The sequence below is a fragment of the Crassostrea angulata genome, chromosome 5, assembly GCF_025612915.1.
Source record: "Crassostrea angulata isolate pt1a10 chromosome 5, ASM2561291v2, whole genome shotgun sequence".
Lineage (NCBI taxonomy): Eukaryota > Metazoa > Mollusca > Bivalvia > Ostreida > Ostreidae > Magallana > Magallana angulata.
Window position 1 is genome coordinate 32,057,188 of NC_069115.1, and position 23,306 is coordinate 32,080,493.

The 23,306-nt window shown below is 33.6% G+C and overlaps 2 protein-coding genes and 1 pseudogene across 5 annotated transcripts in view; 1 reads left to right on the forward strand and 2 right to left on the reverse strand.

Moving 5' to 3' along the window:
- The window catches only part of LOC128183730 (uncharacterized), a 555,994-nt gene that overhangs the window by 259,567 nt on the left and 273,121 nt on the right, over window positions 1-23,306 (forward strand). The window lies entirely within an intron of this gene.
- Window positions 1-23,306, reverse strand: part of LOC128183731 (beta-1,3-galactosyl-O-glycosyl-glycoprotein beta-1,6-N-acetylglucosaminyltransferase-like) — a 440,095-nt gene that overhangs the window by 247,321 nt on the left and 169,468 nt on the right. The gene's annotated exons all lie outside the window — the stretch shown is intronic.
- On the reverse strand, window positions 13,400-15,088 carry LOC128183739 (uncharacterized; annotated as a pseudogene).

Below are 23,306 nucleotides of genomic sequence, written 5' to 3' on the forward strand. Positions count from 1 at the left end.
CACGAGGCATGATTTTTAATGCGAAACTGAAAGGGTCAAACAAAACCAAGTGGTCTGAAATTTAAATAACAATAACATTCGCAGGGGTGTATAGACTGGCTACAAAAGTATGCAAAACTATCTCGACCAAATGTATTTAACAACGAAATAGAGAATAGTTTAACAAGATCAGCACTGACATGATACATGAATGTTAACAATTGTCAATGTTCTTCTATATAAAAAAAAGATTTTAAATCACATTGTTGCATTGTTCAAATAAAAAACTACTTGTCGTTGTTTTATAATAAGTCCTAGCATTCTGTAAAAAAAGTTCAAAAAGGAATAAACCGCACGATCACGCACGGTAATAAAAAACGCAAACTAAGTTTTCTATTACATGCACGATCCCGCACGTTATACGAACGATCACACACGTTACACGAACGACTTTACGCGATAAGCTTGTCAACAATAACGTTGTTTACCACTGTAACGATAATAAACATGCATAAACTTCAATAAATTATTTGAAGAGCAAATCTTGTTAACCTTTATCGAATTATACATCGAACAATTAGCCGATAACTATGAGTACCTGTCTAGAACTTCACTACAGAGCAAAACTTTTGTACAGTATATAATTCTCAGAGACACAAACAGAGCAAGCCTTGTTGACCTCTATCAACATGATCAAACATTCAACAAAACAAACAATCAACAAAAATTAAAAATACTTCTATAGAATATGCAGCAAAACTCGTTTATAACGGATTTCAAGGGACCATAGAAAAAACTTCGTTATAGCCGTAATTCGCTATACGTTTATAACGTATTCGTAAAAAATATTATAGCGAATTCGTTATAAAATAATTAAGGTTTTTTTCTGCTAACAGTTTTCTAAACTATCGTAAGTTAAAAAATTAGTATTACCGTCATTTACAGAAAATGTCAATATAACCATTTCATTTCAATTTTTAAAAAAATTCCGTATACTATTTGAATTTGAGTATTTTATAGTTGCATCTTAAAATTGCATGTTTCTTGTATGAAATTTGATATGGAAAAAATTCGTTAAAAAATGATAAAATACGTTAAAATTTTGCCAGCGGGGGTCTTAAAATTACTTCGTTATAGCAGTAAATTCGTTATAGCCGTGTTCGTTATATACATCAATTTTCTATAGGTTTACATAAGAAATTTGCCGGGGCATGAATAATAATTGGTTATAGCCGTAAATTCGCTATATCCGTGTTCGTTATATTCGAGTTTTGCTGTAACAGAATATAATACAGAGCAAGCTTTGTTGACGTTTCCAAATGACTGTACATTGATGAATGGTTGTTTTCAACAATCAGATGAAATTTTAAGTCCCTTAGTTTAAAACAAATGACACTGAAAAGCAGAGGTAATAATACCAAGTGTTGTATTTTCAATACCTATAGTCTCTGGGTTTTTTTTTTATTGCCAATGCTGAGGTTCTTGGAGCCTTGTTGGTTAGCATGTGTGCCAGGTAGGGGAGTTCATGTTGGAAGGTGTCTGCATCCCTGTATCTGCTCTAAGCTTAGCAATAATATATAAATAGTACCTGCTTAGGAGGGTACCTATTTTTTTTTATTATACTGAATGTCTTAATTTAAGAGAAAATTTTATTGCTTTTATATAGAAATGAAGTTAATTTTACGGCAAACTGTACGCGCATAATGTACGCGCACGTAACAATTCGTTGTGTTACCCGTTGTCAAGTGTGTTGCTAAGGCTGAGGTAATAGAACGGATTATCAACTGCGTGTATACCAATCGGTTTCGGTATTTAACATGATAGTATAATAATCAATAATGGTATTCATCTGTGGTAGAAACTTGATGAGTACCAATCTGTCCAGTCACCCGTTGGTTATCGTTCTGCACTAGAAGGGATGACCAATTTGAGTCTGATCACGCTCATTCCGCCATTGACACTGTTGTCGAGCTGCTGCCACAACTGAATGTGTATAATAGGCTTATATGTTATCAACTATTAATAAAACGTATACATAATGATGCAAAAAAGGTACATGTTGTACCATGTATGTAAACACAAAACACACTAATGAGTGTGACCATAAGTTTAGAAGACATCATACATGTATATGCCCCCGATAAATGAATAAAATGAAAATAGACAACTGAATGTGTATGATAGGCTAATATGTTATCAACCATACTTAAACAATATGAATAATGATGCAAAAATTACATGATGAAACATGTATATATACAAACACACTATAATGAGTGTGACCATTAAGTATAGATGACATCATATACGCCCCTAATAAATTAATTAAATATAAATACACAACTGTATGTGTATGATATAGTCTCATATGTTGTCAAGCATAAATAAACCATCTGCATAATGATGCAAACATATTACAGTGATGTACATGTGTTATGTATGTAGATATATAAACACACTGTGACCAGGTTTACAGTAAAACCATTAATGCATGTATAGTTATAACAATAGGATCTAGAGAGTGTCATGACCGATTGTAACCAGAATTGACTGATGCTCTGTATAATTAAAAACATAAGCTTTACTAACTAGATAATTGACTAAACTACCATACGAACATATAGTAACTGTTTGATGAACAGTTTGTCATGAATTGAGACATTTTCCATTTGCTATAAAAGGTCCATAATATGTTGAGGAGACCTAATACCTTTCATTTAACTTATTTCTTTCTTAAATAATAAATATAAACACCTTGCTCTGTTTTTATTTTCATTTGATAAGCATGTTATTGAAAATTAACAATACAACACAACATTACACTTTAAAAAAAGACTTTTAGCATGAATTTCTTACATTATTATAAAAATCACACATTGAAATTTCTACATATGCTCACATTGTACGAACTCTATTATACAAGAACACAGAGTACATGTACTCAGTAAAGTACTTAAATTTTCGTATTAACCACTATCAAACACAAAAATTCTACCGAACTTCTCAAATAAAACTACACTCTTCCTTGACTGGGCTACTAATATCTATACTTACTACATCTTTTCAGAACTTGGCTTCTCTATTGTAAATACCAAAAACAAGATCCTTTGTAAGATAAAAAACTAAATTTTTGGTAGGGGTACACTGTTAACTTCCAATTCCCATTTTGTTACTTCTGCCCACTCACTTTATGACACGATCACATTATATATGAGAGCATGCATATAGGTACATATTCATTTTTAACTACATTGTACTAGCTAGTTAATTGGTCGTTTTGCAAAGTTAGTCGTACTCAAAATCTTTTTTTTTTTTGCTTGTCAAGATTTCTGATAAGGTCTAGCCCCCCCTCTCTCTCAATGAGCCTCCGACTGCAATGTATTGACAGGCATATCACTCTATTTTACTAAGGCCCACCCTTTATTTTCATCTTTATTCAAAATCAACGTTTACAAATGGCTACAAATCAAGATGATTTTCCGCTGTAATATTTTCTTAAGAATAGCGGTAATACATTTATCAACGTAACAGTAATGTTTTAAGCTGTTTTAAGGAGGTCGTTTTTGTTTAATTGTGTCTGAAAAACCATCAAAGTTGGTGTAGATTCATCGTATAAGGAGGGGGCCCCAGTAAGTTGTTACAGCACATCATCCTTTTAATTTTTCTGTACAAGTATTTAACGTTTAGCGAGACATTTCTAGTGATCAATCAGAATTTTAGCGTCAATTTTAGAATTATAGGCAAGATACAGGGCTCACAATTCTGCTTGGTTTGAGTCAATGTTTTGTTCACAAGAGTTTATTACATTCTACTTAAGATTTTTAAACTTCGTATTTCCTATTCAGAATGAACAAAAGCATGGCCTCAGTTCTGTGAGCAAAGCTCTGTATCTTGCTTATAATTCGATACTTGACACAGCTTAAAATGGTTAGTAAAGAGAAAATTGTAAGCAATTAAAACAGAAGAAACATGCACTAAAACAAAGAAAGGGCTCATTTATTTTTCATTATACATGTATATATATACCTATGTATTTCTTGCAGCGAAACAATCTCCGTTTAGACTGAAAATGCAGAGCATCTTAACAAACCACTTTGCATTAATCAACCATTACGTAGAGATCGTACCGAATTACCAATAGAATGTATAGCATTTATGATATAATTTGTTGTTAGTGCAGGAAACGATTAGCTGTCTGATTAATCGAAGTCTACATTTTATTCGATGCGTAAAAATTCTAAAATACAGGCAATAGTTCCGCTCAAGATAAAAAGCATAATTAACTAAATGAAACGAAATTCAAAACAACCTAAAACCATTGTCCCGAGTGAAAATGTCTACGCATTGAAAGATTTAACCTCAATTTACTGCACGAAATCGGCCCAAATATATTTTGCATATTTTTAGTATCCCTTCGCACGTAAATGTTGCACAACAAGCAAATTCATCTTTGTCAGATTGACCCGTTTGTCAGGCGTCAACATTCAAACATGGCTGCTATAAACAAAGAACTTTCGTTTACGATATGGAATACCGAACCCGAAGTTATAAACTGATTGACCATGATTATTTCTTTATTAGTCCCCTACCGGTTTTCACCGGAGGGGACTATAGCTTTCTTCTGCGTCCGTCAGTCCGTCTGTCTGTCTGTCCGTCTGTCTGTCTGTCCCACTTCAGTTTTCCACACTTTTTTTCTTTATGTGTTTGAGGAATGATATGAAATTTGCTGAACAGCTTCAAAATGTCAATCTACAGATCAAGTTTACACTTTTGTAGCGTCTGGTTGACATATTTTCGAGAAAATTAATTTTTTATATTCCAATTTTTTAATGTTCGGGTTCGTTATCGGGCTCGGTGTGTATCAAATAAACGAGAAAAGTATGTTGTCAGTAATAAAATCGTGCATTACTTGAACCATTCCTTTTATTGTTTCTAACAAACAAATAAGTTCTGTAAAATAGTATCAAGCATTGTGTTGTAAATTTAATCGACAGGGTTTTTTGTATTATTAGTCCCCTACCGGTTTCACCGGAGGGGACTATAGCTTTCCTCTGCGTCCGTCAGTCTGTCCGTCTGGGTTTTATCATTATTATCATTACAATCGGATTCGTTATCGGGTTTGGGCTGTTGAATAATAGACTAGACTTCTATGTTTGCTTCGCTTCAAATATGTACTTTTTTTAATGGATTTCTGAGATTGTTTGCTGTTAATTATAATAATTTTTCATAATTTCATACTTTACAATTACTACATTTATGATAGGGGATATTTAATATACAGGGTCTCAAACTTTTGTCATTCTCAATCAAAAGGGGTTACCGGTAGGGGACGTGTATTGCTTATGCAATACTCTCAGAATGCTTGTTACAATCGGGTTCGTTATCGGGTTGGTCTGTTGAGACAGTAAGAAATGATATTCTGCATAACAGTGCATTGTTTTCACAAATTTCTACAAACCGGTAGGGGACGTGTATTGCTTATGCAATACTCTTAGAATGCTTGTTTATTTTTTATTTTTTTTTGGGGGGGGGGGGTTTGTTTGTTTGTTCTTTTTTGGGGTTTCTTTTGCCTATTGTTCTCTTCCTGACCTAAAAAATAAATAAAATGTACGCAACCGCATGTCAAAATGTTAAGTATTTCAGAAATGTGTTGGTATTTCACGTAATACTCTATATAATGTACTTTTGCCTGTGGCCTCTTTGAATGAATATTTTTTTTAATGTTCTTGTTCATATTAATGATTAATATAACTGATTTTTTTTTTTGCAGACATATTTTTAAGGATCATTGAACAAAGTGAGAATGAATGCATATTGCCTCACTTTATTATTGGCACATTATCTCAGGGTGAGAAATCGTTATCTAACATGTAATGTATTCTAAGTAGAATAACCATAGCTTAAGGACGACGGATCTAGTACATTTCAACAAAAGTGATTTTCAAGATTTTTTTTGTGGGGGTCAGTTTACGAATTCATTATACATTTTTTATGCACAATCAAACAAATGGTATTTATATGATTATTTTGGATTAATTTCATTTAAGAAAAGACTGTCATTCTTTGAGAGAGCATGTCGAAGTGCGGTGTTTTGTTGTTTCCTTCATATTTTCATGAAAAGTACCTAGACACACCAAACTTTTATTGAAGGTTTTGATAGAGATTTTGTTTTGAGGTCTACGACACGTTCCTCAAGAATCTTTTTTGTATCTCCTCGTAAGAAAGAGTTCCAATAAAAAATATTAATCTTATAATTACTTTAAAAATGATTAAAATTTAATTGGATGTCATTATGTGTCCAAATGGCCTAGTGGTTAGTACCGTGACCGCTCACTACCAGAAGCGTATTGGTTCTAGAGGTCGTGAGTTCAAAGCCCCGCCCCGGCCAAGATAGAGTTCCATTATAGTAAATTTTACTGTGCTTTATATGTATTTATTTTTTTATCAGCAATTCAAGTGTATTTTCAAGAAGATGAAATAGGAAATTGCATTCTCTAGTATTTTTCAGAAATGCCTGGTAAGGTACCCTAATTTTTTGCAAGAAAGCTTGTCAAAATAGTAGTAAACCATCAACAAATACCTGGAAAAAGTTATATAAAAGTGAGGAACGTGTCTTCTGACCTTAATATGATTCCACAAAACAGATCAACATCGGATTTCAGTTATTTTATATCAATTTTTAGTATTTTTTTCAGTGAAATAGGAAAAGTGTAGTGTCAATTAATGTGTGATATAATTATGAATAAATACATGCCAAAAATCGTTAAGTCAAGCATTTATTTTTTTTATTTAAATTATAATAATAATATAATTTAAAGAATAACACATAGTCCAATAAAGTACTTACAAAACAATGATTTTTTACAAGGAAATTGAAACGAAAATGCGAATATTTAGAAAAATTGATTTTATCAAACTTGAACCATCCCGATTGAAAAAACTGATCCCGATCAGAATTTTTTTTTTAAATTGAAATTGCAAATTTATTCTGAGTAATTGATATGAATTTAAAAGTTAGTAAACTACAAAACTATTATAAAACTAAGCAAACTGATTTTTTTTCCAAAGTTGTGATACTTTCTAAATTCAGATGATTTCGTTAGGAATCAGTTTAATTACAATCGGGATCGGTCTGTGTTTAAGATTTTCGAATTTTTCTTTAATGTCACTATTTGGTTTCAATTTATTGTAGAAGTATGATGGTAGAGCAATTGTTTATTAGGAGTTAACATTAATTTGCAGTTTTTATTATAGATTTAAAAAATATCTACAATTCTTGTTTTTCATTTTTATAAATATTTTTCTAAAAATATCATAAAATGGATATGTCATATTTCATATGTATTTAAAGATAATTGTATTGTGCATAATAGATACAAATTTTCAGCTCATATATATGTTTTTTCAAGTCAAAACGAAAAAAAAATAAAAATAAAATAATTTGAAGCTCATATAGGTGTCATGTTCTCAATAAGGACTCTTCATGGATTCATGAAAAAATGCATTGGTGTGTCGAGCCACCTTGATTTCAGAAACTTTAACTTATCTATAGCTAAATCGTTATTAATACATGTAACTTAAGTTAAATCAAACCCACTAAACAGCCTTTTCTTCTCAATAAACAATATATTGCATATAAAACAATGTTGTTCAGCATTTTTAGCATGTTAAGTTCTAGCAACATTAGCTCCTACATGGACTATATAAGGTGTTTATTGATAACGGTAAATAGCTATATATTGCGTCATAAGCGATTTTATATTGAAATATAGTGAATGTGACGCAATGATGAGAATTCGGTATTCGTAACAATAATTTCTTTTATTGTTGCGTAATACATGTATATGGGAGCAGGGCTACATATCTAGGTCTGTCTTTCTTAACATTGGTTTGAAAAATCAATTCATTAATTGTTTTAAATACACCTTACACCATCAATTATTCAAAAATCACTGTATTTAATGACGTTACAATGGTTTTAGGTAACTGAGGGTCGATTTTGTGCCTGGTCTAATCAAACTGCAAAAATAGTCAACTCCTGTCCAGTGACCAAGGAAGAATTGATAAAAAGAAAGGAAATGAAAAAATGTGATTTATTATCAGAGAGGCAAAATTGTACAGTGGCATCAAATTTTAAATACCATTGCGTTATGAACGAGTTTGAGGATGCCTTTGTTGAAGTGTGCGCCCAGGCGTATATGATTAATGGTTAGTTCTTTATTTACACTTTAAATTCCACCTGTTGAATAGTTTTTTGGTGTGTTTAGCGCGGCACATAGGAAAATGATATGTATGAATAATGGAAATATTTTAACTTGGTAATTATACAATTTGAAGGGTTTTGTGCAGAATACAATACAATTGGAGGGCGAATTCAATTACATTTTGACATAAAATGCAGTGATGTTACACCTCCTTGTGCAGATCGTTACATTTCTACCGATGCATATCTCTGTGAGTTCAAAAATGTGTTTCTGATATAAGTCCTACAGTTTGAGTTGTTGTTTTGATTACATATTTTAGTCTAATATTTTTTTTAACCAAATCCTAAAAAGTATACCTTAAAAATCATTTATATTTGCTATTGGTGTGTAATACAGATGAAGGATGCTACGATGTCATAGAAAGAAATTTGCGTGCGCGATCCACTGTAAAATTAGCTGAATCAATTTATACGCCAGGAGCAGGTATAAACGGTAGTAACACCTCAGATAGTCATTGGAACACAACTAAAAGTATCAGGTAACTTAATACCACATCTGCATGTTTTATAAAATCTAAATTGGAAATTTGAGTCAACAACCACCTTTTATGTGAAAAAATCCTTATAGATGCATGTTTTAAGATATTACTTTAAAAGAATAACAATGCACTTGATAATGTAAGGCAGATATTTAAAAATCGTCCTTGATAGTCATGAGAACAAAATTTGCAGTATTTGCACATAATCGTTGTAATCCTTATCGTCTTACTGAGTTGAATTACACTTCTGTACGTCAGGAAAACGTAAACAAAACACAGATGACTTTTTAAAAAACCAGCAATATTAAAGAGCTCATACATGTTAAGATATGAATTATGTTGGTAACGTTGTCAAATTTTGTAAAGCAATGAAAGCTTTGCAGAAGATTTGATCAGGTACAAGTATATATCCCCTTGTCCTTTTCTAATAACACTGTTGTTTATCACTTATTGATTAACAGTTTATTAATTTAAGTTTAAAAAACAAATTTCTCAAAATTATAAACATACCAGTGTACATGTACATATACTTATGTTTTAAATGATACAATAGTAACGCTATACGCACGTTCAATTATCATTGTGACGCTTACCTTTCAAAAAGTTCACCCAGAAATTAAGGACTTTGCTCTTCTGTATATTCCTTTAAGGTGATAAATGTATATTTTCAAATGTAAACACATCTGCTTTTATATGCTTTTAAGATATGGACTGGGTACTGGTGTTATCATTGCCATAGTCGCTTCAACCATTGTCGTTTTACTCAGTGGATTTACAATTTTGTACGTCAAGAAATCGAGGAGAGAGTGTAGGTTTTCTTTTTTCTTTTTTAAAGATTTATAGCTAATTTATTATCCTTTTATCATTGAACAGGTGTACGTTTATAGTTTATATTCTGTTAATTTTAACATTATTTATATATTTGCAGTGTTTGGCCAAAAAATTGGGTTTTTTCTCATAAATTGTTTTATAATTCAAGCAGTTTTTAATTGTAAATACTTTTATTCTTTGTTCTATATAAATGGTACATTTGCATTATAATAAGTCAAGGAAGTTATTTCAAACTAAGATTTAATTTTAATATCAGCGGTAAGAGCCAATTTATAACTATTACAAAGATAGTACATGTGAAACAATATACATTACGTTTACTTATTGAAATTGATTTTATCACGTTTTTTATTGTGAAGTGGATACTTCAAAACGTGATCGTATTTTCTTTCTATGTATATTATGGCATAAAATTGCTCCCGTTTCACTTCCCGTTATAAAAATAACTGCATTGTAATGTACGCCTTTAAAATTCAATCTGTCATTATTCTAAGGTATCATCATTTTTTGTTAACTGGTTTTGTTTTTCATTTTAGGTTTGTGTAAAAGACAGAAAAAAGCCGATAAAGGTAATATGACTTCATCTGAACAAGAAATATTTTACCGGTAATATTTTTTTTCTTCCTGATCATTGTTAAACAAAAATTTAAAGCTGACATGACTTCATCAAAACATTTGATCGCCATATTAGTTTCGATCGCTCCTCTATAGCCATTAGAGTATATATACCGATCGATAAAGTTACGGTCGGTTGCTTTTCGATCGAGGTATTCAGGTTGCACTGACTTCTATATGAATAAACTACACATTGTAGTAAAATGTTTGTACAAAATAATAAAGGAAACTACAATTCATAAAACAAATTATATTTATTTTTTGAAAGAATTTACAAGTATATGTGTCATTTTCCACATAAACTGCTGTCTTACTTCACATGCACATAGAACACGTGTGTCGTTCATACTGAGTGCATAACGTTTGCATCTTTTTGAAAACAGATGCGTCACTACATCCAACACAGAAGATAAATGATAGTAAATCCAAGAAAGTAGCAACGTAACATCGTATCATCGGTTTCTACAAAAACACTCCGTTTCTTATATACGTGTATGTGCGGTCATTGACATTGCTCGATATTTTACAGTGTGTGGTTTGCGCATGTGCGATATTATAACATACACATGAAAACGGTCAACAATTCTCGAGGATTTTTGAAAGATGTGTGCCTTGGTGTCAGTCTTTCTTGTTTCTCTGTTCATTGGTTATTCCTTGCCATTACAGTGGCTGTCGTATTATTTTAGTTCAAAACGCGTTTCTACAAGTGTTTTTTAGTCTGGGGTCACGATTTCGGGTGTAAGAAATACCAAATTGCGTGAAGCAATATTGATCTATGCTTTATATAGGGGGTGTTTTGCGATGAGCAGAACAATAGAAATCGACAACTTATATGGCGGTAGTCAGAGATAGAAGGGAAATGATGCCTATTTATGAATCTATATCAGCTTCAAACTTCTCTGATTTTATTGGCCTTTAATTTTTTTCAAAGAATACTATTTTTTAATGTCTTTTTTTACCATCTTCATTAGCCAAGGGTTTTCGGTCCACTCTGCTTTCCATAAACCCTTGGCAGATTTCTTTACGAAAACTCGGTGACAAGCTCTGTTTTATGGTTGGCTGCAGCTGCGAGTAGCTGATCCAATCGCAGCGTTTGAAACGGCGCTTGTAAATAAACTTAAGAAGAAACACTCCTGTGATCTTTGGTAAAACATTCGTGCTTTTAACATGTTGAGCCATTAGTGTTCGAATACAGTGCCTCTCTAGTGATGGTCTTAAACAAGATCGCTTTAAAAGCAATATATTTTACTATATAATATCATGCATTAAACAGAGATTTACAAACTTGTCAAAGCTCGCTTATACTGTTTTACCCTTGTGTGTCCGTCTGTCTGTATGTCTGTCCGTAACAAACACTATGTCGGATTTTTAAGGCAACTTTTCAGTGCAGATGCTTAAATCCTTTAAAACATTATTGGTTTAGGCATGCCATATCGTGGGATATAGTTGTGTACCACTTGGACGTCAACTTTTTGTTAAATGACAAATATCTTTATTTTTAGCTTAAATTTTCAAACAAATTTTCGTCAAAGACTTCTCAGCAATTATATTGTTGTATCAACCGGACGTTAAAGTTTTCGGGAATTCAAAGAATAACTTAGGTTTAAATTACGCAGATTCTATAATGAAACTAAGCTTACAAAACAAAATTTTCATGCGTGGCTTAAGAAGCGAGTTACCCGCTGTCAAAGTTGTTGATTTTCGCACCTGCTCAAAACCAATCAGCGCAACTACCGATTTTACCTGAAATAGAGAAATAAGGCGTGAGGTCACAATACAGCTTTTTCAAGGATGACCAACAGAAGCGATAGCAGCATTTCCAGTATTTCTTCGTCCAATATTGACACCTCCACATGTCATTTGAAGTTCGTTCGCTTGTAGACATGAAGCTCCTCCCCCAAACATCCAGTCTTACAGATTTAAGCCAGAAGCAAGCAGTTACGACGAATCAGACGAGTCCAGAGGGACAACCCCGAGGATGATATCGTCGACAGAGTAGGAAATACAGACTGGTACGGCATTTTTGACGTGTAAAAGCTTTGTTTATAAATAATATGAAACAATCTGAAAACCAAGACAAATTTGAAATAAAGTACGTTTCAAACATGGCTTATTACTAATATTTATAATTCTACACAATTAACCAAAAGGGTTAATTTACCGATTGACGCATAGTTACTACACTGAAAATCTCACTTATCTGTTCAAATGATAGCAAAGGATTCTGTAATTTTATCAATATTATCCACATTTTTTTAAAATTGAATTTTAGTAAACCGTTTTTAGCTCCAGTATTGATCAAACTTGGAGCAACACTCGCATTTATGTTCTTGGTTGACCTGTTTTATAGACACATTCATCTTATATTTATATATAAGGAATATCTATGGATCTCTAGAAATAAAGTTGAACTTTTTTTTTAAGTTTTGACACATCTGTATTCCTTATTTATTTATTTTTGTTATACTCAATTAGGTGCTAGTGAAACTGTTGTTCAGCTATGCCGACGGTAAAGGAAAGCATCTGCTGCCAAGAAGTACAACAGATTGATGACAAGAGGGGATCTATTCATCAGTTGTCCTGTATAATTCAGCACCCTGGGTTTGGACCAGTTTTTCTGGACGAGTACGTACTCGAGACAGCGTACTATCAGTACAAATCCAAGTATGGAGAATCAATAACAACCACAGAATAGTAGGTTGTATAATTGTAGCATTTATTTTATACATATATTGAAGTTTCATCAACTTATACTCATAAATATGCTTTTTATTAAAGACAAAGATACACAGCTTATCGCCAGCTTGTTTGGTGGTGTTGGTGCTATTTAGGAATTTAAGAAACATTTGTGTTCCCCTCTTTGCATGTGCAGTGACTAAGATTAGACAGACTTTTCAGTCCAACCAGGACAGAGGGCTCCAAGACCCAGATTAAGTATGTTTGTTTAAAAAAAATACACATGCAACATAAAACAATGTTTAAAAAAATAAAAATAAAACAGTATACAAATAATAACAAAGAAAGCATCAGTTACATAAAAATTTGAGTTCAATGACTAAACAGATTATATGCAACCAGGAACGGGACGTGGACTCTGCTTTCATGTTTTCATATACAAAAGGGAAAGGTAAAACAACAACAATGGGAGAGGGTGAACAATATATACAAAATGACAAAAAACAGTTGTTGAATTTACACAACAAATATAAATGTATATGATGGGGAATAAAACTTAAATACAATCACAATACTTCCTATCCTGTTATCTCTCTGCTTGCAACTCTTGACTGGAGGTGAAGTATGACATCTTCTTTTTCAGGATGGCTGAATCCGCTACACAATAAAGGTGGCTGTACAGCTAGCAAACATGAAACAGGATCATTGCAGGCTCCTTTTACCGCATATAGTGTCTCCAGCATAAAGGTTGAAGTATATCCTGAAATATAGTGGACATTTTAAACAAACTGTACATAATAAACTGTTTTATTTTGCATTTATGTAAAAATAATAAAAGTATAAATAAAACCTGACACATTGTCGTTTGATTACCAATAAGCCATCTATTAGAAGATGAATGTGCTTACTATAAGTTGGAGCAACACTCTTCTTTCGCACACATGTTTGAACTTTGAATATGAAATCTTGTATTGCAAGTCACCCTCTTTGGTTGTGGCACTGGGTCTTGAAGAATTTTCAATAAAATGAAGGGCAGCAATCCTCAACCTTAAAACATCGATGAGATTGGAATGAAGAATACAGTGTATTTAAGCTTGCAATGAAAAACAAATATGGATGTCTATGACACACCCCATTTACATTGTATACATTTTTTATGTATTATTACATGTATATAAATACTACACCCCTACAGTGCATTCCAAGATAGGAAAACGAAACCATCTTGGTTGCAAAGTGGTTTATGGTGGAAAGCTTTGACCTGTGAAGTCTGATGCAGGGAAAACGATCTTTCTGCATTTGTTTCAACAAGATGATCTCTGATAGCTTTTCACTGGCTTTGTGTCTGGAAAAAAAAATGAAAAAGAAAATAAAGAACAAAAATTCTATAGTAATTTAGTAAAGTCACATGATGTGAACTGTTTCTATTCCTATTAACATTGAAGATGAAAACTGGTGTACTAATTCACCTGGCTTGATCCAGTTCTTTCGTCTCTGGTCCCAATCAAGGGTCTCATGAGCATGGGTTGGATATACATCACGGTGGCTTTCATGAACATAATGGATGTGATTTTCTTCGATTCAAACTTGTCCCACGTTACATCTTCATCCCCATCTGGCGTAGAGGCTGTCACCCAGTACAAATGGTTGGTCAAGCTTTTGTTTCACCTGGTGATGTCTTCGCATTCTTTAAGCTTTGGTGCTGCCAATATCCTCTTTTTTAAGCCTGAATAAAAAAAAATAATGAAATGAACTGCTGTAATACTGCAACATAAACATGGACTTGTTGGTTCTTTTAGACTAATTTAGACTTCTCTGGCACCTTGCTTACCTTTTGCTACTTGCCATAATAGTGGGTTATTGTGGAAGGTTTTCTCTCATCCACTTTTGGATCTGAAGATGGTGATCTGTAATGATGATGCCAATCTGCAATTGATGTTCTTGAAGCCATCTCACAGCAAGCTCAAGTCCTCGTTTCTCCATGGCATTACTGTTCTTCACTTGATTACTCTGTAGTTAGTAAAACATTCTGTTAAAAAATCACAAAAATTACAGGTACACCATAGTTTAGTTATAATTGTAGATCCTTTAATGAAAATGCATGATAATTATTATTAACATTTTTATCAAATAAGAAAAAATATTACCTGAACAAGCTGAATATCAACAACAATACCCTATTCTAAGTCGATGGTGCTGTCGGATCCGTACTTGGCACTGTGTCCACGAGAGTCAACTCTGCCATCTCCACCGAGGACAAATGGTTCCCCTCTTTCCTCTGCCATCCTAACGTAATCCCTCTGATGCTTGTCCCATACTCAAGCCACAGAAGGGAACAAAATCGACGACTGGTGGAAAGAAAACGTCCTCTGGGTGTTGGTACTTCTCCCATGCACTGCAGGACCCTAAAGACTTTGGCTGCAAAGGCACCTGAGTAGAGAATAGCAACAGATAGTCCAAGGTTTCAAAGATATGGTTGACTGCACCACTGCCATTAAAAACAACAAAACTGGCAATCAGCTACTATCTTCACCATTCGTCCAAGCAGCTCTAAACACAATCGACAGCAAGTCAATGACGTCTCCGAGACTAAACAGCTCCATCAGCTTGGACTTGGAGACGATGAATTTGGTTTCTTCCAAAGGATTGTGTACATCATTCCTAAAAAAACAAAAAATGGAATCAATTTAATTCTATTTAAAAGATTGGCAAATGATGGTAATTTACATCATTTTTATCATAAAATTAATAATATGCAGTATTTGTCAATATTAAGACAGAAAAATAACAATTGTAAAATAAATTTTCAAATATATACATCATATAATTTTTATTGTTCAAACCATACTTACTGATCATCCTGGATTTTCGACTCCCCAGATCCGGTAGAGGATGGTTCATAATCAGACCCATTATCATTGTCTGTCTCGCTGGATTCCTCGCTGCTGCTCGAAGACTCATTTCTCGCTGGTTCTCTGTCTTGTCTTGGTATTGGGGGAGGGGATATATGTGCCATTGCATTTGACTCATATACTTCTAACCCTTGGCCTCATATCAGCTTGTTAGCCTATAAGATTACCACAATGTTTTAGAGTTATTGCTCAGCATGCTTAATGTATTACTTTTTAACATTTATTGAGTTTATTAGAATATATGCATTTTCTACAACAACAATAATTCTTTGTTAAAAAAGACCAAATATACATGATACTTACTAGAGATAAACATGTATTGCTATATACACAGATATGTGAATTCCTACAATTTACCTTTTTTCTTTAATCTTTGCACTACCTTGAATTGTCATGCTTCGTGTTCCAACTTTCACTGGTGCTGGGGTTGGCACACAGTTGAGGAAGTAGCAACTTCTTCAGGTTCCTAAACTCAAAATTATGTTCAAATTACTGCGCCATATTTATATTTTAAAAAGAAAATGCTAGTTACTAAACTATCTACATGTATTAACTTATAAACTATTTCAAACTTTTAGTCAATTATAAAAGACGAGAATCACTGTAGCGTTAAAAGCAATGATATACATGTAAAATAATCTAATCACTTATTGACATATGTTTTAACAGATAAGAAATCAACAAGTAGCTAAGATAGCTGCTTTATATTTGTATTTAACAAAGTGGGATCTTATTGGTCACACAAGGTCTGCTGTATCTTATGCTGTGAAGATAGAGTGTTGTTTTCTTGCAGCAGTTCTGACAAAATCTGTAAAATTTTGCACATAAATAATAACATTTTGTTTGTGATGTTATAAGTATTTAAATTATTTGAAATCATGATTATTTATAGAAAATAGTATAAAGGCATTGTTTAATTGATCGTTAACGATTTACCGATTTAAACATTTTGTTTTTATTTAACTTATCCTGAGTTTTTCGCGCTTTGCGTGAGCCCCGCGTTCCTGTGTTGTCGCAGGCTGCTACTTAACACATAAGTCCCTTGCTTTTCCCACTCATTTTAACGATAAAAATCTGAGGATTCCTTCAAAGTGTTTACTTTAAAAATAGCTCCAAAGCTGTGTTGTGACGTCACATCCGCAAACAGTTTGTTTTCGATGTCGCAAAGGTGTGAGAAAGGGAGATCGCATTTTTCCCCGATTTTTCATTTATAAGGGATTTTTCTGCGGACCAAAAAATATTTTATAGATAAAATTACACCAATTAAACATAACTTTTTGTTAGACTTCCAAGACACTTTAACTTCCTGTTTAATGACGATTTCGTTTATTTTTAGTAAAAATTTTAAACAAATTTTTGTCAGAGATTTCTTAGCAACTGTGGAATATTTTTTGTACCAATCGGATGCCAACTTCGTGTTAAACGTCGACTTTGCTTATTTTGTATATTCACATCCGACCGGGGGTATCACTAGTGAGCATTGACTCAAAAATATTTTGTTTCTTATGTTCAAGACGACGATATCTGGATTTATGACATTTGCACTCCCGGTGTTATTAGATGTACGTACAAACACCATTATGAAAAATAAAACATTCCTTGCTTTCTTTAGGTTATATCTTCATTTCTATTTAATAGCATCATAAATTATGTTTCGATTCTCGCTAGTCAACATGATTTAAAGCTGTATTTAGTACGTAGCGTGTATATTATCCGTTGTTTCATTCAACTAAAATGTAAAAATGCATGGGGCGCAACTCAAGTTGCTCGCTAGATCGCATCACCAAGTTTTCGTAATGAGATCTGCCAAGGGTTTATTGGGAGCGGAATGGACCGAAAACCCTTGGCTAGCAAAGATGTATTTCAAAAGATAAAGTAACAATCAAAATATGAAAATATATATATATATATATATATATATATATATATATATATATATATATATATATATATATATATATATATATGCTGTACATGCATGCGGACCACGCTTTTCGCGTCGATTTCAGCTTCTTGTTTACAAATTGATGGTAGCTTTGATCAAAATATCTTAATTTTTTAAAGATAATATCATGTTTGATGGTTTGCGGTTCTAGCTCTTTCTGCCAGATAATGCAATCCTCTTCTTCGCAAATTAACTTGTTGTTCCGGTTATACTTTCTTGTCCATTTGATGTGAAACAATTGAAGTTAAAGTGAATCGTTCTCCGTGGTTGTCTGCAATGCAAATTACGAGTGAAAATCTAACATTTAACTTTTTTCATCATTAAAATGTTACTAGATTTTGACCCGGATATATAGCATATGACATTGGACATTTACGAAATAGATATATACCCTTTACTCAGTAGAAAGTATATATGCTCTGATGAAAGGATTTGAGCGTGGTACAATATGACCTTGACCTACAAACTTCATGTTGTAAAATATGAGCCAGATTGGACCATGGAGAGAGAAGATATGCCCCAAACAAGGATCCTATATATAATTCTGCTATGACTTAGAAACATGGCTCAAGGTCACTGCTTATCCATCTCCCAAAGGCACTCTGTGGGATGAAGTATGAACCAGATTTGGCCAAGGAGAGAAGATATGCTACGGACAAGCGATCTCAGATGGACGGAAGGACGGACGGACAGACTGATCACTATAGAGCGGGGTCCTAATAATGAAAGTGCTGTGGTGTGAAAAACTATGCCTAATTAATATTTAGATATTTAAGCATAGTGCGCAGTTCCAAAACAAGTGCATTTATATCAACCATACAACTATTTATGCCTATCAAGTCTAAGACAGAGCACTATCATATAACTGTTGCCTATTTTCATAATTTAGAAATGGATCGTTTGCAACCAAACCAGACGCAAAACACGGAACCTGAAACATCGGGTAAGACTACAAATATATTATGTAGAGATAGTTTGTACTTCTAGTTTTGTTTATTCATGTGATATTATGTGTCCTAGAAAAAAAACTGTTTCGAAAAACTATCAATTTTAAATATTCATATTGTTAGCTATTTTAAGGCATTCTCACGACAATGAAGGAATCCTTACAGTATCCGCTACATTAGCCATTACATTATGCATGTCATCGATTACATCATGTGTTATTTACTATGCAACGTTATGAATATTATAGTGTATACATTGTTATTGTAATCTATGACTTTGTCCCAATGTTATCTTTTAAACCTAGGGAACATAACTTTTTTCAGAACTGTGCTTTAATTCATGATACAAACATTATACAACATTATATACTCTTCATAAAAAGAAACGCATGAAGTTATTTTGTAAGATACCAAGGCAAAAAAGATAAAAGAATTATAGGATACTTTATATTAAATAAATCAATTTTATCTCACATAAAGTTTTAAATCATCATTTTTAATAAGAGTCTCCTGCACATCAAAAAGATCAAGGTCACATATGTCCAATATGTTGTATGCCCATCGTTGGCATCAATAACGGTCTGACAGCGTCTGCCTATTGGTGACGTCAAGTTTCTGATCAGTTGCTCGGGAATGTTGGTCCAGTATGCTTGCAACGCCTGCACAAGTTGTTGCTACGATTGGGGTTCAGGTTGCCGCTGTCTGACGCGTCCTTTTAATTCATCCCAAATGTGCTCAACTGGGTTTGAGATCTTGTGATTTGGAGGTGCAAAAAAAGAGTAATGTTGATTGTCTGAATGAAAGTTGTAGTAAGTCTGTAAGCGGTCTGGCGTTGTGTTGAAAAAAATCTGCCATTATTTTGCATTATTGGAACAATGTGTTGATGAGGTATTTCGTCACAGTACTTCTGAGCCATCAAATTACAGTTTACGTGTACTAGATCTGTTCTTCCGGAATGAAATATTGCAGCCCACATCATGACATTTCCACCTGCAAATCTGTCAACTTCCTCGATGCAATTAATCACAAAACACCCTTTACTCAGTGGAAAGTATATATGCTCTGATGAAAGGATTTGAGCGTGGTACAATATGACCTTGACCTACAAACTTCATGTTGTAAAATATGAGCCAGATTGGACCATGGAGAGAGAAGATATGCCCCAAACAAGGATCCTATATATAATTCTGCTATGACTTAGAAACATGGCTCAAGGTCACTGCTTATCCTTCTCCCAAAGGCACTCTGTGGGATGAAGTATGAACCAGATTTGGCCAAGGAGAGAAGATATGCTACGGACAAGCGATTTCAGATGGACGGAAGGACGGACGGACAGACTGATCACTATAGAGCGGGGTCCTAATAATGAAAGTGCTGTGGTATGAAAAACTATGCCTAATTAATATTTAAATATGTAAGCATAGTGCACAGTTCCAAAACAAGTGCATTTATATCAACCATACAACTATTTATGCCTATCAAGTCTAAGACAGAGCACTATCATATAACTGTTGCCTATTTTCATAATTTAGAAATGGATCGTTTGCAACCAAACCAGACGCAAAACACGGAACCTGAAACATCGGGTAAGACTACAAATATATTATGTAGAGATAGTTTGTACTTCTAGTTTTGTTTATTCATGTGATATTATGTGTCCTAGAAAAAAAACTGTTTCAAAAAACTGTTTCAAAAAACTATCAATTTTAAATATTCATATTAATAGCTATTTTAGGGCATTCTTACGACAATGAAGGAATCCTTACAGTATCCGCTACATTAGCCATTACATTATGCATGTCATCGATTATATCATGTGTTATTTACCATGCAACGTTATGAATATTATAGTGTAAACATTGTTATTGTTATCTATGACTTTTGTCCTAATGTTATCTTTTAAACCTAGGGAACATAACTTTTTTCGGAACTGTGCTTTAATTCATGATACAAACATTATACAACATTAAATACTCTTCATAAAAAGAAACGCATGAATTTATTTTGTAAGATACCAAGGCACACAAGATAAAAGAATTATAGGATACTTTATATTAAATAAATCAATTTTATCTCACATAAAGTTTTAAATCATCATTTTTAATAAGAGTCTCCTTCACATCAAAAAGATCAAGGTCACATATGTCCAATATGTTGTATGCCCATCGTTGGCATCAATAACGGTCTGACAGCGTCTGCCTATTGGTGACGTCAAGTTTCTGATCAGTTGCTCGGGAATGTTGGTCCAGTATGCTTGCAACGCCTGCACAAGTTGTTGCTACGATAGGGGTTCAGGTTGCCGCTGTCTGACGCGTCTTTTTAATTCATCCCAAATGTGCTCAACTGGGTTTGAGATCTAGTAATGTTGTTTGTCTGAATGAAAGTTGAAGTAAGTCTGTAATGGGCTGGCGTTGTGTTGAAAAATTCTGCCATTATTTTGCATTATTGGAACAATGTGTTGATGAGGTATTTCGTCACAGTAATTCTGAGCCATCAAATTACTATTTACGTGTACTAGATCTGTTCTTCCGGTATGATGTATTGCAGCCCACATGACATTGCCGCCTGCAAATCTGTCAACTTTCTCGACGCAATTAGTCACAAAACGCTCATGTCGTCGTTTGTAGACCCTTGCTCGACCATCTGCACGGTATATCATGAACCTTTATTCGTCACTGAACCAAACGCTATTCCAGCGCTGTTGTGGCTGTGTGACTGCTGTGGCTATGCGTGTGAAACCACTGAAGCCTGTTTTGACAATGTTGCCTTTTCAAAACAACAGGTATTACAGGACGTCTTGCTCGAATACCAGCATCTCGTAATCGGTGTCTGACCGTTTGATCGGAGATCCTACGCCCTCCAGGAATGGATGAAGCAGTGTAAGTTTCTGTTCTGAATCGTTCACGCATATGCTGTAACCTGGTGTAGCGGTCTTGAGCAGCAAAAGTTACCGTTGATCGATCTGACCTTGGAAGGTCACGGGTTGACCCATGCTGTCGAAAACCTATTCCAAAGTTGAGAAATTGTACTCTTGTTTACATTAAGACTCTCGCTACAGCTGTCTGAGATACACCTGCTTCTAATCTATCAATAGCATTGTTCCGCTGGGCTTCATTTAGACATGGCATAATGTTCGAGTCTACTGTCTAAAGAAAGAACCAGTTTTGACACCAAAAAACCCTGAAGGTACGGTTAAGTATGAAAAGCATGCTTTATCGATTTAAATTTCTTCTAATTTTCGTGAAAAGAGAGCGAGAACAAATTTTACAAATTCCAGGCCAGTCCTTCAAAATGACCATTAATCAAAACAATAAATTTGAATTTGAAAACAGTATTTTATTATCAATTGTTTGTAACATTTTAAACTGCACAGTGTTTAAAAATTATTTTTTCAAAAAAAATGCCATGCGTTCTTTATTTAAAGAGTTTACATTGTGGCATTATTCATCATACATTTTAACAATACGCACAATCATACAATTTTGGCTGTATGGTGGGGTAACATTTTTTAATGTAGTAATGTTTTCTGGCTATGCAAGGTTTTGTAGTAATGTAGTGCTGGTAAGGAGTCTTGGATACCTGTTTATTCAGAAACTCTACAATAGACTTGTATCATTGACTGATAATTCGGTATTATGTCTTTTTTCTGTTGACATTTGTTTACATTCTTAACGTTAAGAGTACTCAAAAACGTGTATAACTCAGAGAGAGTATTACTTAAATTTATCATGTATATTTGTTCTTATACTTATAGCCAGTGATATGAGCCAACTCTGGTTCCTCGCATTTACCTTCAGACTGGCAATCCACACCGTAGTTTAGATAAATTATTTCTTTAATTTAAACGTTTTCTCTCATTCTTCTGCAGGATAATTAGTAACTTTCGCCGCTGCCTTTTCTGCCCCAGACACTGAAATGTGTCGGGATGACTTTTATTTCTCTATCGCCAACTTTCATTACTTATGTAGCAATATACGCTCATCACCTGCATATTGAATTTATGTCATTCACTTAATTCGATATGCAATGACATTCTCTACGTATGATCAATTTTTAAAACGATCAAAGCTACTAACGAAAAAAAAAACAAGTTAATAAAACAAGACAAGAGAAAAGCTGAGTACCCTATATGCAACATTTTGCCAAAAAATGACTAAGTTCAAAACCTGGTATTTTTTTCATAAATTATCAGAAATCAAAATCCTAGCAATATGCACACCTCTGATATATGAACAATTGATCTGCAAAAGAACAACTTCCTATCTTAAAAACTGTAGGAGGAGTTATCCGTACAATGAGGGTACCCTATATGCAAAATTTTGCCAAAAAATGACTAAGTTCAAAACCTGGTATTTTTTCGATAAATTATCGGAAATCAAAATCCTTGCAATATGCACACCTCTGATATATGTACAATTGATCTGCAAAAGAACAACTTCCTATCTTGAAAACTGTAGGAGGAGTTATCCGTACAGTGAGGGTACCCTTTTGGCAGCCGCCCGCCCGCCCACCCGCCCGCCATTTTCACCATTTTAATAACCGGATTTTTCCGTTGGAAAACCCGGTTAAAAAAGCTGTCAATGTGAAAGCTAACCGAGTTTTCTTTTGTGTGAACAGTATCTATAATTCATTTGACAATCATGAGTTGATGATCACAAC